General features: G+C 44.8%; 1 protein-coding gene and 1 long non-coding RNA gene across 12 annotated transcripts in view; both read right to left on the minus strand.

The window, feature by feature from the left end:
* The window catches only part of LOC146396806 (uncharacterized), a 769,570-nt gene that overhangs the window by 641,885 nt on the left and 108,940 nt on the right, over positions 1–18,745 (minus strand). The gene's annotated exons all lie outside the window — the stretch shown is intronic.
* The window catches only part of MAP10 (microtubule associated protein 10), an 82,604-nt gene that overhangs the window by 12,478 nt on the left and 51,381 nt on the right, over positions 1–18,745 (minus strand). The window contains exon 4 of one of the 11 annotated variants that reach the window (XR_014827878.1): positions 14,826–15,383. The exons of the other annotated variants lie outside the window; for them this stretch is intronic. The gene's annotated coding sequence lies outside the window, so the exon portion shown is untranslated. Of the gene's footprint in view, positions 1–14,825; positions 15,384–18,745 lie in introns of those variants that run through there. 11 annotated transcript variants of the gene reach the window in all.

Genomic DNA, 18,745 nt, shown 5'->3' on the forward strand with positions numbered 1-18,745 from the left:
ATTAAAGTGTCCGATGATTATTACCCAGGACCAGTAGGGTGGAGTTATGGGCAGTAGGTTTTGTCAGAATTAGAGAATATAGGAAAGTTACTAGCAGAATCCAGGTGTTGGGGTCAAACCCTCCATCTCCCTAGTCGCCAGGCTAGGCACCTGTGAGGTGATGGAGGGGGTTCTGGTTGCCATTGGTCTGCCCCAATAGGCTAGTATGGAGACCAGTGACCCTCAGACTGGGTGGGATTGGTAAACTGCCATCCAGTTATCCCTTGGGAACCCACGGCACCATATCCTTCCCTGTGCTCACCAGGCAGGGGGAGGTGGCCAACACTGCTGGTCAGGAGGGGCTTGGAATGACCCAGCAGGTGTGGCTCTCATGTTCCAGGACCTGGGCGGAATGGATCCTCCAGGTGGTGAAGGTCACTTAGGGCCTTTGGTGCAGGTGGCTGCAGGTAGACACAGAAAGACAAAGCCCTTTCAGGAGGGAGAAAAGGTGTTGAGCAAATGGACACGAGTGGGGAGGCTCAGGGTGTGCTTGGAAGAGCAGGAGTTTTGTGCTATAGCCACAAAGTCTGTGAAGGAAGACGTAATTCTGGATCCGGATTCAGAGAGCTTGGAATGCAGGGTGTGGCCTTTCTGTTTATCATTACGGCAACCTCTGGCTTTCCCTCTAGTGTGAGAGGCATCCAGATAAGGACCGGGGGTGGGGAGGGCTTGAGTCAGTTCCATTTCAGCCTGTGAGGTTAGCTTTCAGGTCCAGGGAACACAGCTCATGGCAGAAGATCCCGCAGGAGTTTCTTGAGTGGTAGTGGGTGCTCAGAGCTGAACTCAGTCCCTGCTGGTGCCAATGAAAACCCACCCATTCCAAAGCAGGATAGAGTGACCATTCTCCCCGTCCTGGGGGAGGTCTGAATGGAAGTAGATTCTTGGCCTCTTTCCACAGAGCCAGGGGGGAAGGGGAAACCTTGACAGCTACTCAGGAATGATTAGACAGGGTGGAAATGTGGGAGGATGGAAGAGGATGAGAAGAGGGTGACTCTGGGGGCTTCCAAGCCCTTTTGAGCAGCGGAGCTCCTTTCCCCCCAGTGGAAGCCCAGTCCCGGGCTGAGGAAGACAGCTGCCTTAGAGGGGTAATGACCCCACCCCCACTGACCCCTTGTCATCACCCAGGCAGCCACTTCTGAGGGTCTCAGTCAGCTCATAGCGGAGCTGACAACCCACTGGTTTTCATTTTAACAAAAGGGGGAACAAGTTTAGAGTTTTAAGCTCTAAAATTCTGTCACTTATTCAGCCTTAAAAAAGGAAGGGAATTCTGACACTTGATACAACATGGATGAAGCTTCAAGACCTTATTCTAAACAAAATCAGCCAGTCACAAAAGGACAAAGACTGAATGACTCTCAAGTACATGAGGTCCCTGGAGGAGCCAACTCCCTAGAGACACAAAGTAGAATGTGGTTGCCAGGGGCTGGGGAGGGGGATGAGGGTGCCGTTTAATGGGGACAATTTCAGTTTGGGAAGATGACGAGGTCCTGAGGATGGATGGTGCTGATGGCTGCAGAGCGACATGAATGTACTTGATATCGCTGTAGGCAGACCCCACACCCACCTCTCCTCCCCCAGGCAGGAGGGGTGAGCTTGTCCTAGAGGTGACTGAACCCTGGAGCAGGCCACGCTGTGGGGGCCAGGCTCAGAGTCGCACAAACACAACCCCATCTCTCTTCCTTCTCTTGCCTCTGTTATTTCTTTTTGTGTCTTTTTAGGGCCGCACCCTTGGCATATGGAGGTTCCCAGGCTAGGGGTTGCATCGGATTTGTAGCCGATGGCCCACACCACAGCCACAGCAACTTGGGATCTGAGCTGCATCTGCGACCTACACCACAGCTCATGGCCACACCAGATCCTTAATCCAATGAGTGAGGCCAGGGATTGAATGCATGTCCCCAAGGATGCTAGTTGGGTTTGTTAAACGCTGAGCCACAATGGGAACTCATGGTATTTCTTTTCTTAAATCCTGTGTTGGATCAGAACAGTGGCCAAGGGCCCCAGAGGGAAGGTGAGGTCACGACCCCAGAGGTGGCAGGAAAAAGGGGTCTAACACAACTCTCTAAAGAAATTGGACTTGAGAGGTAACAAATGTAGGATAAAGAAGCCCCAGGCTCAAAACTGCTGTGAGGGCCAGAGGAGGAACAGGACAATGGGTCAGCCGGGGTGATGTCAGGGAAAGTTTCAGGAAGAGGAAGAGAAGCGTCCTGGTATTAACTGCAGGCAGACACTCCATCTGCTGAGGGTTCCAACCAGGCCCCAAAGCAGGGATAGCATTTTGGCAGACTGTCCTCTTTATTAAACTAAACATCCATGTAATTTTGTTGTCAGTATTCATTTGCTTTGTGAAAACCTTTCTTCATAAAATATAAGCTATAATAAAAGTCAGCTCAGCCCAGATGGAGCTATCAGGCATTCCAAACCAGGGAAATAGGAATCACCTGTGCATTCAGAGCCAGGTCATGGGGACGCAGGGGCCTGAGGGGACGAAGGACGCATGGCGGTGACCGGGGCCAGGCAGAGTTGGATGAGAAAAGAATCTCGAGGGAGGTAAGCACTGTGCTGAGCTGAATGGGAAGGGCAGGAATGGGCAGGAGGGAAGCTGCGGGACACTCAGCCTACGGAGGAAAAGGACCTGAAAAGAGGTGATTCTACAGACCCTAGTCCAGCAGGGGTAACTAGTAATCTTCTCTTAACAGTGACCTCAGAGGATGGTCCAGCAGAGTGCAGCAAAACCGGAAACCAGATGAACGTGAGGCCAAGTGACTGCTTTCTGTGTCCTTGCTATCCTCTCCAGGTCCTCAGGTGCCCATCAAGTGGCTCTTAACCCTTCTTTCTCCATCTCAGAGATAGAATGGGTGAGGCACTCAGCTCAAGGCAAACAAAACCAACTAGCAATTCGGGAGCTTCTCAAAGGAACCCCAAGCTTAAACCCACAGCCAGACCTGTTTCAGAGCAGAGGGAAAGAGGCTCCCCGGGACCTTTGTGAATGGTCCTCAGCAATGAGTGAGGTCTTGGGGGCCCCAGAGACCAGCATTTCTAGGCATGGTTGTCCCTGGAGAAGCTGTGGACAGCGGGGCTCATCTGGTGATACTGCATCACCTCTGCTGAGTCTCCTTCTAAGGAGACTGCCATTCCCGTTGGCTTGGCAATTCCCTGGTTTTAGTCCTGAAAGTTCCACAGCTCAGGAAACCCCTCAGGTCCGGGAAAACCGGGACAGTTTGTCACCCTACCTCCTCATCAGTTTCAGAAGCCCTGATTTTGCGTGTGAGCCCAGAAACCTACCCTTCCTCAGTCAACTCACGGAGTCCCCAAACTAATTAAAAATATGGTTCCAAACTCCAATAGCAATGAGGCCAGGGAGGTGACATACATGGGTAGATTTACATCACTCATTATCATTTATATTATTTATTATGGGGAGGAATGTTTGATTTGTTTCATAAAAGCTCCTTAGGTGTCCTTTCAGCATTCTTTGCTTGCATATTAAGCATGTATAATGACATGTACAATGGCCCTTGGGCTCCATGTTGGGGAGAAGACCAAGAGCCATGGGATTTGCACCCCTGGAGAAGCACAGCCCCATAGGAAGAGGCAGTGACAGCTTGGTGCCTATGGGTGCCTACACGTGGGAATGGTGGCTCTGGGGGGACCAGGCTTTCTGATTCTTCAAGAGAAGCTAGAATTTGCAAATGTTATGTGGAATAAGTTTTGTAATGGGGATGAACAATAGGATATTTTTAAAAAATGCAACATGGTCCAAATTTGTGGGGGTGGGGGAACCAAAACACATCCGTGGGTTGCATCCAGCCCACAGGCTGCCCATCCCATGGGTTGACCATCCCGAGCAGTTATAGCAATCTTCCTCCCTCCAATCCCTGAATTGTGGCCTTAGCAACTTGACATTTTAAACCTTGTTCACATACATCCGCTAGTTTCCAGGAAGGGTCATTGCAGTGGCCCCGGGAGGCAAAGCCTTAACCACACTCTACCTCAGCTTCCCCCACTGTGCTGTCTTCCCCAGGGATGGCTCTGGATGAACCTGCAATCCCAGGCACACCTGCTCTGTCACCCCTCCATTCCTTCAATAGCCATCAAAGGAAGGAACCAAAGGGTGAGAAATGAACAAATGATCTTATCTCATGGGAGAGGCATGGGGTACCATCACCAACCATCTCCTCCCTCCCTATCTGTAGAGATCTCCAGAGCTGAAGCCAGTCTCCTCAGGTTAGAGCATCCACCACCAACTCAACAGGCAGGGTTGTGTCTCCAGGGTAACACCCCAGGCAGCAGCACCTAACAGCCAAGACCTCATGCCCTCCAGCCTGGAGAAAAATGGTTGGAGGATACAGCTATGCATGTGGCAAGGAGAAGCAGTCTTCTCTGGATATTTAAAGAGTCTAGCTTAAGGCAGGAGATGAGGAAGGGAGAGAAAGAAAACTTTGTACTTAAACATAATCAAAAAGATTTCTTGTTGAAGTGATCTCTGGTTGGGGAAGAGGCCCTTGTCTCCTCTAGCACAATAGTCATTATCGTCATGTTCATCCCAGCCTGGAATTGCCCAGCTAATGGGCCAATGTGAGAACCCAGACATCTGCAGATGCTTCGTAAAAATAATCATTAAAAATTCATCTCAAAGATCATATCATAATAGGAAATTAACTGATTATGCTGTGTTAACTGGGATCTGTGTCTTATGACTGGAAGCCAGCAGTTACAACATGATATTTAATGAGTTAGTCACATCAGATCTAAGAAGCAGGATCAGTTCCCTGGGGTTGCTAATCTATGCCCATATCTGGACATCACCTTTGTTCATAAGGGGCTGGGACCTTCTGCCAACATCATCTTACTGCCAACATCATCTTCTAGGAAAAATGACCCTGTGTGTGGTCAGCTCTCAGGGAAGCAAGCCTTCCCTTTTTGTTCACAGGGAAAGGAGACCCAGAGACTCAACAGGTTCAACAGGCATGAATAGCAGCCTGTGAGTCTTCCTGGAGGTTCAAAGGCCACCGAGTCCTGCAGAATGCCAAGGTACACACAGTGCCCAGACTCCCATGATTAGACTGGACGCCTCTCTGACCATTTTGTCATCCTTCCCTAAAAGTTTAGGCTTCCTCCTTCAATCTCCATTGAATACATCAGCCTCTTTCCATAGAGGTTAATACTTCGAATGCATTCCTGACAGACAAGATCTTCTCTCGGTATTTTTAAATATGTGATATGATTCCCTCACTTGCAAATAGGGTAATGTATCTACTGTACTATATATATAAGTATATATAGTATCTATTGTATTTTATGTGTGTGTGTGTGTGTGTGTGTGTGTGTGTGTGTGTGTGTATCTACGATAGCCTGATCAAATATTTTAAGATTTAGTGAATGAAGTGGATATTTCTGCATGGATAGGTTTGCATTTTATGCCACAATGACTGGAAAATTGAGTGAATGATAAACTGAACATCAGATGAATAACAATAAACCAGGTCAAGCAACCTCAATTCTCTGTTACTGTCACCTTCACTAAACCCAGTTGGAGAGTGCATCAGGAAGTCCTGGGGTCTGCTTTACTCCAGGATAGGTCCTAAAGCTGCATCTGGTTTTATCTCTCATCTTGCATGCATGTAAGTACACAACACACACACACACACACACACACACACACACACACACACACACACACACAAAACCACTCTCTTTGTCAGGTGCTCAGTAAATATAGATACATAGAATTGATCTCAGAGAGTTATCAAGCAGATATGTACCTGATGAATAAATCACAGAGTAGCTACCCTTCGTTAAAAAAATTCAAGAGTAAATCTTTAATGTGCCAGGTATTTGCAGAGCACTGTGCTATGTGCTATGGTGAGAAAAAAAAAAAAAGGCATAGTTCTTGACCTTAAGGAGCTGAAAGCTGTATCAGCTGGGTTTAACCAGAGGCAGAACCAGTAGCACAGATGACAGATAAAGAGATAGATGGATAGATGTTGGTCAGACAGACAGATGGATAGACAGATAGATAGAGGGATCTACAGATCTACTACAAGGAACTGGCTTATGTGGTTGTTGATCTGGTTAAGCAAATCCAGTCTGTTGGGGCAGCCATCTGGAAGGGACGATCGGGAGCAGCTGGAACCCTGTGGGCATGGGATGAACTGTTGTCCAAAAGAAGGACTCCTCCTCAACTGACTAAGGCCCACCTAGGATAATTTCCCGAACTTAAAGTCAACAGATTAAAGACTTAGTTATATCTGCCAAGTCCCTTCACAGCAGTAGATTCGTGTTTAGTGGAATTCTTGGGAGAAGGGGGGTATGTATGCTACAAAAAGCTTGCTGCTTCCCTTCCCCACCTTTCAGGAGAGAGTGTCTCTTACAGCCTCTCACACCTTGAAAGGGAATGCTTGGGCATGTGGTTTGGCCTCGTCAAGCTGACGCACCACAAAACCAGCATAACAGCATAGTTTAAAAACAAAACAAAATATGAACACCCAAAACAAGGAAATAGCATACAGCTAGGGGCCAACCAAAATGAATGGAGTCTAAAGCGGATGCAGACTCACACTTGCACGTCCATCTGTGATCTTGTCCCCTCTAGTCCTTAAAGGAGTGGGGGTCTCCTCGGTCTGGCTGTTGGAGGGATAGAAGTGCCAATGTGTTTGTCACATGCAGAGGCAAAAGAGGCTCTGACCTCCAGCTCAACCATCTGGGATCCTTGCCGATGGGCAGCAGACGGGTGATATTTGGTACAATAACAACCATAAACTATACTGTGAAACATATTGAAAATGTCCACAATGGCTCCACTGGGCATGGTGAGACCTACCAAGCATGAATTTTTCTCAGCAAACCGCATCTCTTCCTGGTTGGAGCACGTCTGTCTCGATTTTTGTGCCAGGCCAGGGATGGAGTGTTTTTCTTCTGCTAATCAGCCCCTGCTGTTGACACCAAGGGTTGTTGAAACTTGTCTGATGCTGAAACGCCAGTTCAAAGACCAACCCTGGTTCCCCAGGGCTTCAACACATCCGCTCCTGCTGCAGGGTTGAAGGGAATTGGGGCCACCACATTCCTTGCGATTAAACACTCTATCAGGTCATAGGGTTCAAACAAAACACGCCAAGCAGGGAGGGGCGGGGTGAAACCACAGCCTTCCTGGCTCTGGATAACTGCTTCTCAGAGCATGTTGAGCATCCTTGGTGAGGAAGCAGGGGGCGTTATTGCCCTGCCTGCTTGCAAGGTTTTGGAGCTTGCCCTAACCTAATTAAGTGTCTGTTTACCCTTAGGCCCGGCTCTTTTTCTAGATGAAGCAACAGCTGCAACACTGCAAGAAGCCACATGGAGGGCAAAATATTTGCTCATCAGTTGCTGCTATTTTCAGCCTTGCTAGAGTAAATAATGATGGGCTTAGCCCTACTGACTCCTTTTAAAAATGTATTGCATTGCTGCTTATGGTATGAGATAGAGGGAAGGGCTTGCAGAGAGCACAAGTTGGAAGAAGGCATCACCTGAGCCAGACGGTCTGGGGAAGGGACTTGTCCTATTTGTCCTATTTCAGTAAAGTGTACAAAGCACTGTTGTCAGCCTTATGGCATAAACAAGCAGTGCTCTAGGAATTCCTTTACCTGTGGGCTTCTGGTGCATCCTCAGAGACTGATGCAGGTTTAGGGATGTAGGAATCCGCATGTTTACAAGTACTGGACCATGTGATTCAGACGAAGATGGTTTGAGAAGCACGAAAGAATGGTGTCTAGGTTATAGCTGAAGAGAATCTTGGAAGATTTTAAATATAATTTTAACATGTAGTAAGAAAGGGCTGTGATCCATGGAAGCAAAGTGATGAAGTCTTATTCAAGGACTCAAAACAATAGCCAAAATGAACTGGGAGATTCCACTAGATCTGATGGGAGAACTTATTTTCATAAAAGACAGAGAGAGGCAGAGACAGAAATAAGAGAGACTTACACAATAAGGTCCTGAAAGGGTACATGACAAAGCTGTGCCTCCAGATAAGACTAAAGAGGAAACGGATGAGTTTTTTTTGTTTTCTTTTTTTGATTTTTTTTTTTTTGTCTTTTTAGGGTTGTACCCGTGGCAGCAGATGGAAGTTCCCAGGCTAGGGGTCAAATCACAGCGACAGCCACTGGCCACAGCCACAGCCACAGCAATGTGGCATCTGAGCCGCATCTGTGACCTACACCACAGCTCAAGGCAAGGCGGGATCCTTAACCCACTGAGGGAGGCCAAGGATCGAACCCATGTCCTCATGGGTGCTAGTTGGGTTCGTTAACTGCTGAGCCACAATGGAACTCCAGGAAACAGATGAGATTAATGACCTTCTTTTGGGTTGACTTTAGATTCGAGGCACCTTGCATGAAGAGACCTCTGTCACATTATAATATGATTGAAAGCCAGTGACAAGGATGGAGAGGGGTCTGGAGACCATGATTCTTTCCCCACAGGGATGTGTGAGAACGAAACGAGATCATAGAAGAAGAACACATAGTAAGCACTCAATAATGATTCTCTTAGGTTCGAGAACCTGCAAGTTTCCCCTGGAGAAGAGACACTTTTAGAGGGAGACCCAATCACAGTTTTCTAACATTTAAAGAGTCTTGTGTCCACTCTGAGTGTGGTTGCAAGAAAATAGGTTGCAAGTCAATGAAAGGAAGGATTTCCAAACCTATGGCGGTGAATTCCCATCTTTGCCTCCATCTCCATCTCTAACTCCATGGTGATGGTCTGTCAAGGCTGTTTCATGGGAGGCTGGAACAGCCTGGTTGTAGGGTACCTTCCAAGTCAAGCTTGAAGTGTGAATCAAGTGAATCATCCATGAGAATCAAGTCAAAATAAGTTGCCTGATTGGAAAGTAGATCATACTAATCCACTGCACATATGGTCAATCAATGTCAGGAAAGGAGAATCAGAGGAGCCATCAGTGGTGTCATGTCAAGGTTTTTGAACTCGCCTCGAATGGTTCTTTTTTCTCTGATAGTAAGCTAGCTAACATATACAGTATTATGGTATAGGTTAGAACCTCAATATTATATGCAAGGAGTTTCATCAAAGCTCCAAAATAATTTTATTAATTGGGTGTGTTTGCAAGTAAGAGCATAAAGAAAAGACATCCTTGTAAAGAGTTCTAGGGGCATTTACTTACTTCCCAATATCAGGAGACATCACGGTAGGAAAGCACTCAAGAAACAGTGTTTCGGATGACCGGCAGGTCAGTCTAATTTTCTCCAGAAATTGGGAAACATAACGCAGTGGAGTAGAGTGGAAAGAGCTGCAATTTTTAGGGTCAGTTCGAGCCCTGGCTCTGCCATAGGTTAGTGAGTTACTACGAGAGGCTTCATGTCATCTGCAAAATAGGAATGATGCCAGATAATGAAAAAATGAGCCAATGCACACATCAAATACCCAGGCCATCAAGACTTACTAAACATTAGTTTCTTTCTATTCTCCTTTTTTTATAGTACATTCCCTGCCCGCCACTATTTTCTCAAGAAATAAAAGTGGAAGATTGTGATGACTCCGTCTGACCCCAAGATTTCCTCAGTGCTTGCCAGGGCCCTTCAGGGAAGCAGCGAGGAGTGCAAAACAGACACATCATGTCTTCCAGCTGTGCACCAAGGGAGAGACAGACATGAAGCCACCTTTGGATTCCCATGGTTTTTATAATTGGGGTAGGCATCATTTACGCTCACATATACTCAATTTCAGTTAAGAAAGGGTTGTTTTAACATGTTTAAAATTATTACACAAATAAAGCATATTCTCGGACAAAAGATTGTAAACCACCAAAAAGAAAACAGGGTGAAATAAAACTCACCTATAATTATACCACCTAGAGGGAAACACTTTTAATAGGAAGTAGGTATCTTTCAACAGGTAGTAGATAGATAGATAGACAGATATGTATCTAAACAGGTACATAATAATATTTGCAGTAGAATTATACATGTACTATTTGATGTGTATCTTGACTTAAAAATAATGCAAACAGGAAGTACAAACAATTCTGCTTCTGGGAAAATGGAATCTTAATGATATATTCACCTATTCTATATCCATTAAAATGCCAGATCTCAGTGACACTTTTCAATAGGGAAAGAAGAAAAAAAAATTACTATATCCAAAGGTTCTCTTTCCCCCCATACAGAATGTGGTTTCTTCTTGTTGGCCAAGGTGTAGGAGGGCTAGAACTTTTGCATCTAGAAATAGTGGGAAGTAGGCTTCCAATCAACAGTTTATGGTCTTTTTATTCCTGGAACTTCCTTCCTGGCAATCCATGAAGACAGAACAGAATTTCAATGTTCAGTAGGAGTATTTAGGCACATCTGAGAGCCTGAAAGGAGATGGTTGGGGCATTCTGTACAACACCAGGGGGCCATCTGCCTCCAAATATGCTGCCCGGGTGGACAACAAACCATTTACAAGATGGGTAGACAGATAAAATATCATGACAACATGGAGAAAGCCCTGTGCACTCGTAAAAAATGCTGTCCTAGGTAAATAAGACAGCTTGAGTTCATGGAGTCTCTCATATTCTAGCCATAAAGATGGACTTTAGAGGCCAGAATAATTAACTGCCTATGTTTGTGACTAATGATACAATGGCATATGGGCATATATCCTGTGAGGTGAATATTTTATATACTTAACCTTATTAGAACAGCTTGGCTGAATAGATTCCTTCAGGCAGTTTTAAAGCATTATCCTATATCTAGGAAAGCAAACATCTTCTGGCTATTGTGTGAGCAGATGGGAAATGCTGAGAAAATCTGGAGCTCAGACAGCTTGGCAACTATTGTACCCTGTTAAATTGGTTTATACAGTGATGGATCTCACAATAAACTAACAAGGTGTTTTCTGATGTTGCCAGAATTTCTGGTACTTCAATTATAAAAGAGGTGCAAATACTCTGCAGATTTGTCTTTGGGTGTGTAGCATAAAGAGAGAGAAAGAATCAGAACTCAAGGGTTCTCTCATAATTCCAAGGTCATCTTTTTTTTTTTTTTTTTTTTTGGCTTTTTGCCTTTTCAGGGCCGCTTCTGTGGCATATGGAGGTTCCCAGGCTAGGGGTCAAATCAGAGCTGTATCCACTGGCCTACGCCAGAGCCACAGGAACGTGGGATCCGAGCCGCGTCTGCAACCTACACCACAGGTCACGGCAACGCTGGATCCTTGACCCACTGAGCAAGGCCAGGGACCGAACCCGCAACCTCATGGTTCCTAGTGGGATTCGTTAACCACTGAGCCACAATGGGAACTCCTCCAAGGTCATCTTTATCTTGATTACAAGTCACTCCCTCATCAGCTTTGGGCTGCTCAGCCTTCCTGCTGCTCTTACTAAAGGAAGTGATGCTATACCCAGCATGCTGCTTCAAAAACCAGTCATTTAATTTCTATTGATTGTAAAAAGAACAGAACTGAGTCATTCTTAAAGATAAGAACAGCTTTAGAACAATTTTATCCACTTCTAGAGCATACTTTCAGTGGATCTCTTATGTTTACCTAATTAGAAGTCAACGGTATAAAAAGTTGCTGATAAGGGCTATTATATTCCATTTCAAAAGTTAAACCTAGTAGGAAGCCAAATACCCTCTTTAAGACATTTCACTGAGTAGAAAACTTCAATCGGTATATCTATCAGTCTACTTCTATATCAAGCCATTAACTTAGTTGACCCTTCAAAGTCATCATCAGTATTGAAAGGACCAGTTTAGGAGAGTAATGTTGGTATAGCCTTAAAGACATCAATGGATCCTAGGGATTTTAGAGATCCCAGGGTTGATTTCTAAATGATCATAACCCTGCTTTATTTTATATAGAACTTGGTGAATCATGAACCCTTGGTTTTGTCCTAGCTGTCCAAGAAGGAAGTTGTTGCTGAAATATCTGCAGCTGGAAGTGAAAAAGATCATATACTGTTACTAGAATCCACTTTCCACCATTTCTGGGGATTAAGCCTCCAACACCTCTACAGGTGTGGCAGAGACTAGAGTCTGTATTCAACGAGGGGACTTAGATTTCTCAGGCTACTGGAAATCTTAAACATCAAGCAATTATAAATTAAATGAGGATTAAGCTTTTCGGAAGAATGGCATTCCTAAATAGAACACCTTCTGATGAGACATCTGAGTATATTATCTGGCTTCTTTAAATGAAATCAACCATGCACCATCCTGCACAGACACCAGCTCTGCCCAGTGGTTCAGCAGTCACCATTAGAATGAGGTTCAGCAGTCAGGGATTTCAGACATTTTTCTGTCACTGGGCATTTCTGAACTCTCAGTGGATAACTGGGAGAAATAAAACATTGATTTTTCCACTGTATAAACTGCCAAGGAAGAGTCGTGACATTTTGTCCAGCCTGCTTTGTGAAGATACCTCCAAACCCTATGGAGATACTGCCAGCTTTAGCCTGAGTCTCCATCCCAAGATTTTGCAATTATTCCCTCCCCCACGGCTGGAGCCAGGCCATCCTCACCAGCAGGATCAGCAATGTGCTTTGTCCACAGAATCAGTTTTGGTCTTGGGCAGGAAGCATTGGGCCAGTTTCCTAAGGTGATATTCTAAGAAGATAGGTAGGTAGGTAGGTAGGTAGGTAGGTAGATAGATAGATAGATAGATAGATAGATAGATAGATAGATAGATATAAAATATATAGAAGATAGACCATAAGTAGATAGGGAGATAAAGAGATGATAGATAGATGATAGATAGATAGATAGATAGATAGATAGATAGACAGACAGATAGATAAAGTAGGTATTTGGATACAAGGATAGAAATAGGTAGGTAGGGGTATGTATGTATGTACATATTGCCACCTTCTGTTGGTTTGTCCTTGCTGTTAGTCTGACCTGATATTGTGGTACCCCAGCTGCACTAAGTTTCTCTCTTCACCTTAATTTTAGGTGCCAGTCTAGGATCCCAGTACACTCTATTCTGGGTCTCTATTTGGATCTCATTAGGCCTTCTCCTGGGACCAGAACTTGTACACAGTTGATGTCCTATATACTGACTACCAACCAGGAAGTTTCCAGCACTGCCCACCAGAGCACCTTCCTTCCATGAGCACTTCTTACCAGGAGGCTCTAGCATCTCTGCTGGGAACAGACTGAACCCTCTGCTTACAGTGAACACCAATGGCTCTACCTAGTGGACATCCTTTCTGTCTTTCCCATCAGACCACCACTGTACTTAGCCAGCTCCATTCATCTAGGTGCCCAACAGGGCTGGTTCCATTATTCAGCCATTTCCCGCCTCCCAGACTAGGATGTCAGAAAATACCCCTGGAAAGTCACTGGGAATAAGAGTTGCCAGATTTAGCAAATAAAAGAGGACGCCCAGTTAAATGTGAATTTCAGGTAAACAATGCATACATTTTTAGTATAAATGTGTCCCGTGCTATTCTAAGTTCCCCATTGTTTTTGTAAAGTTCACATTTATCTGGGTGTCCTGTGATTTATCTGGCAACCTTAACTGGAATGCCATGTTGAATTCATAAGTGGTTTTTGAAGATGGCAGCCACCGAAATCCATCCTGTTACTAATGTTTGCTCACTGGAGCTGGCCCCACTGGTCTCATCACTGTCTCCTACAGGAAGAACATAGTCTGTCCTGCCCAGTGCCATTGCTACCCCAGGGAGGAATCCTGGATCTTCAAGCTTATTTTCTTTTTCTTTTGGGGGGCTGCAGGTGCAGCATATGGAAGTTACCAGGCTAGAGGTTAAATAAGAGCTGGGACTGCTGGCCTATGCCACAGTCACAGCAATGCTGGATCTGAGCCATGTCTGTGACCTACACTACAGCTCATGGCAATACTGGGTCCTTAACCCACTGAGCAAGGCCAGGGATCGAACCCGCATTCTCATGGATACTAGTCAGGTTCATTTCTGCTGAGACACAATTGGAATTATTTCAAAGCTTATCTTGTTTTTGGATTTGTTCAAGTTGTTTGAAGTTAAGAAGACTCTCAAGATCTTTTGTCCAAAGAGACAGACCATTGTCCACTGTGGACCATTGTCCACCACTGTCCACCTGACCATTGTCCACTGTCTCCTATGCTCAAGGAATCCCAACAATATTCTAGCTCTTTTGCTGTGTCTCTGGGCTTCAGGGTGTTGAGAAAAGGAAACCTCTAGCTCTCTTTCCCACTTTGGACAAAATGTAAGCATTCCTTAGCTATCTAGTCTGAAACCTGTCATGTCTTTCTCTCTTGCACTGATTTTTTTTGGCCCCCTTCCCACTAGCCTCATCTCTGTTCTTTTGTCACTGTCAGTTTTGCAGGTAATTTCATTTGCTGTTCTGCTTCTCCCAAGGGCAATGGTTCTCAATTCTTCTGTAAACTGTAATAACCCAGAGAGGTTTGAAAAAATAGCTGTGCCTGGCCCCCATCCCCAAGGATAAGAAGGAATTGGTGTAGAGTTGGCCCCAGGCACTGATAGCTGTAAAAGTTCCCTAGGTGATTCTAACGTGTAGTGGAATTTGGAAACCTTGCCTTAGGGCATCCTTCCAGAATGAGGATTCACAGGTGCAGTTGCAGTCCAGGTGCTGGGGCAGCTGCTGACCCAGCACATTACAGACCCCACATCCACATTCAAGCACCGTCACCCTCTCCCAAGGCCATTCAAGTGATTTCTGATGATGTTGGCAAACAGCCTCAAATCCATCACAATAGAACAAAAACAGAAAACTAGAGAATTACAACCCCGAAGCATTTTTTCAGTAAATTCCTGTGTAATTTGGGTACATTTGTTCCAGGTTTTGAGGTTCATGTCTCTATTTTCTTTTTTTTAAAAAAAATCATAGTTGATTTACGATGTTCTATCAATTTCTGCTGCACAGCAAAGTGACCCAGTTATACAAATATATACATACATTCTTTTTCTCACATTATCCTCCATCACGTTCCAACACAAGTGACTAGATATAGTTCCCTGTGCTGTACAGTAGGACCTCATTGCTTATCCATTCTAAATGGAACAGTTTGTATCTACTAACCTCCAACTCCCAGTCCATCCCACTTCCTTGCCCTCCCCTTTGGCAACCACAAATCTGTTCTCCTTGTCCATGAGTTTGCTTCTTTTCTGTAGATAGGTTTATTTGTGCCATGTATTAGATTCCAGATATAAGTGATATCATATGGTATTTGTCTTTCCCTTTCTGACTTGCAGCACTATTCACAATAGCCAAGATAGGAAACAACCTAAATGTCCATGGACAGATGAATGGATTAAGAAGATGTGGGGAGTTACTGTTGTGGCTCAGGGATTAACGAACCTGACTAGTATCCATGTGGACAGGGGTTTGATCCCTGGCCTCGCTCAGTGGGTTAAGGATCTGGCATTGCCATGAGCTGTGGTATAGGTCGCAGATGTGGCTCAGATCCTATGTTGCTGTGGCTGTGGCATACACCGGTGGCTACAGCTCTGATTCTACCCCTAGCCTGGGAACCTCTGTATGATGCTGGTGCGGCCCTAAAAGACCAAAAAAAAAAAAAAAAAAGACAAGAAGATGTGATACATATACACGATGGAATACTACTCAGCCATAAAAAAGAACAAAACAATGCCATTTGCAGCAACATGGATGCAACTAGAGATTCTCATACTAAGTGAAGTAAGTCAGAAAGAGAAAGACAAATACCACATGTCTATACTTTCAATTTAAGGCTATGCTTGCATATCCAAAATGGAAAGTAAAATAAAATACATAATCCTATAGTGATGATTACATTCTAGAATGTATCCAACTATATATTAATTAAAATCTTTAAAGCTCAAGTCACAGTTCTCTATTATATATTTTATTTTCTATTTGACTCTCACTCACCTTCTGCCATTTTAAAATATTTCTCTTCAAAACGGTTCACTAAAATGAATTTATGATTTCTCAGGCTCATTGATATTTTCATCTAGTCCACAGAGCATTTCTCGTCACACAGGGCTCTTTTATAACTTTCAATAGCCTTGAACACTTACAGGAAGAAATATTGTGTCTGCCCATAAAGAGAGGCAAAGAAAATTCCTGGAGATAACCTGCTCACCCCAGATGTTCTCTGGAGCTTCCCTGATGACCATGATTAGGGAGTGAGCTCTTCCTCTCTCTACTGATATTCAAGTAGTAAGTCCCCAGCCCCATTCACTGCACACATCACTACTGCGCTCTGCCTCTGAGGCTGAAGGATTTCTGGGCAATTGAATGCTGCATAGTACTGGCTTTCTTTACCAAATATAAGGAAAATATTTGAAGAAAGAAAAGGAAGGAACAAAGGGAGGGAGGGAGGGAGAAGGGGAGGAAGAAAGAAGGGAAGGAAGAAGGGGGAGGAAATTTATGTAGCAAAAAATTTATGTAGAAATTTATGTTTCAAGCAAGACTTGAAAACGAATAATATGCAGTAAAAATAAAAATGTAGGTTTTAATGACTTCTCATATTCCAGTCCTAGAATTTTGGCATTCTTCAGAAATGTGTTTGGGTTGAGATACCTGGAATTATCAATGTCCCATATCCGAAACATGAAAAAGCTTCATCAGTTTCACTAAGCAAAGTAATGGGTCTTCAGACAAATTAGCCATAGCTAAACTTCCAGGACACCACACCATCTTTGCCATGTAAGTGTAAATTCAAACCAGAAATGACTATCGTGCCACACTCATATTTTCAAGCCAATGCATGGCACACAATATTCAGGTTTTTTAATTTTTTTAACTTTTTGTCTTTTCTAGGGCCTCACCCATAGCATACGGAGATTCCCAGGCTAGGGGTCTAATCGGAGCTGTAGTTGCCAGCCTATGCCACAGTCACAGCAATACCAGATCTGAGCCTCGTCTGCAATCTACACCACAGCTCATGGCAATGCCAGATCCTTAACCCACTGAGTGAGGTCAGGGATTGATCCTGCATCCTCATGCTTCCTAGTTGGATTCGTTTCTACTGTGCCACGACAGGAACTCCATATTCAGGGTTTTTGAATGAAAAAGAAAAAGGGATTATATCTTACTATCACTATTTCTTCCAATCACCATCTAGATGCTTGAAGACATCCCTTTGAAAGTTGCTCCTTTCTTAACCTGGTCACTTCAACTTACATCCTTAGGGTATGTGGTGGATTCCCCCACACACACCCAGCTGTCCCTTTCCTTGCTGACTTTCCCTTAGAGGACACTTGCACCATTGCATTCATCCTGGCGACCAAAGATTTCAACTCTGTTCTGACCAAGGCATAGCATGGGAGCTAAGCCAGGGCAGTCAGATGCTGTTCTTTTGGTAATTTGGGATTTGAGAGGGGTGAAATCACTGTTATGCTGGCCACCCTAACATCCACAACCCATCCCAATATCTCGAAGTAAAGTTTATTTCACGGCAGCTCTGGTGAGCTAGCTGGCCAGATCCAGCTTGCTGCTCTTAATTAAAAGGAGCTATTATTTTTCAACACCACCCTTAGGTCTGAACACCCCACACTCTGTTTCAAATCAAGTCATTTCCTTTGGAGAGCTTTAGACTTCTCTTTCTCTCTCTCTCTTTTTGTTTGTTTGCTTTTTAGGGCCACACTCGCAGAATACTGAGGTTCCCAGGCTAGGGGTCTAATCAGTGCTGTAGCCACCGGCCTATGCCATGTCTGTAACCTATACCACACCTCACGGCAATGCCGGATCCTTAACCCACTGAGCAAGGCCAGGGATCGAACCTGCAACCTCATGGTTCCTAGTCGGATTCATTTCTGCTGTGCCACAGTGGAAACTCCTCTCTCTCTCTCTCTCTCTCTTTTTTTTTTTTTTAGGGCCACATGTATGGCATATGGAATTTCCCAGGCTAGGGGTCAAATCCCAGCTGCAGCTGCGGGTCATAGCCACAGCCAAAGCAACATTGTATCCAAGATGCATCTGTGGCCCATGCTGCAGCTCGAAGCAACTCTGTATCCTTTAACTCGCTGAGTGAGGCCAGGGATCGAACCTGCATCCTCATGAATATTAGTCAGATTCTTAACCTGCCAAGCTACAGTGAGAACTCCTAGAGTTCTCTTCTTATTGCTTGCTTCTCTCCTGGACAAAACATCTGAGTCACTACTCTGCATGCAGGCTGGGAAATATCTCTGGTCTTTTTGACTCTTCCCTCCTGATGTAGAATCTTTATTACTAAGGAGGGGTGAGGCAATGAGGGTCCCAGGATTTTTGGTGTGCCCTGCCTATAGTGGAGAGCCATTCTCTCTGAGTATGGACTGGATGCAGGAAGGTCGCTGCCAGCCTCTCTGCCACATTACCAAGAACTTAGCCTCTTCAACTTGGAGGTAGAGCAGATGATGCATGCTGACTGCATGCCCTCCCAATGGCAGGTAACCCTCGGTTGGGAGCTGAGGGGAGAGGGAAACATGTATTTTTGGCCACAACCTATTTGGAGTGGAAATTCCATCAAACTGAGCTGAGTTGGGATGGGGACGAGGGAAAAGGCAGGCTGCTGTTCAAATATCATAGACTCTTACAGTTCTCATGGAGTCTTAGTAGCTTTTCTTTTCTCTCTCTCTCTCTCTTTTTTTTTTTTTTTTTTTTTTTTTTTTTTGCTTTTCAGGTCTGCACTTGCCACATATGGAGGTTCCCAGGCTAGGGGTTGAATTAGAGCTACAGCTGCCAACCTATGCTACAGCCACAGCAATGCAGGATCTGAGCCAGGTCTGCAGCCTACACCACAGCTCATGGCAATGCCA

This window comes from Sus scrofa, chromosome 14 (genome assembly GCF_054392235.1).
Source record: "Sus scrofa isolate SSC_HxYL_T2T_F1_AM1 chromosome 14, Sscrofa_HxYL_maternal_Yorkshire_Landrace_v2.0, whole genome shotgun sequence".
Classification (NCBI taxonomy): domain Eukaryota; kingdom Metazoa; phylum Chordata; class Mammalia; order Artiodactyla; family Suidae; genus Sus; species Sus scrofa.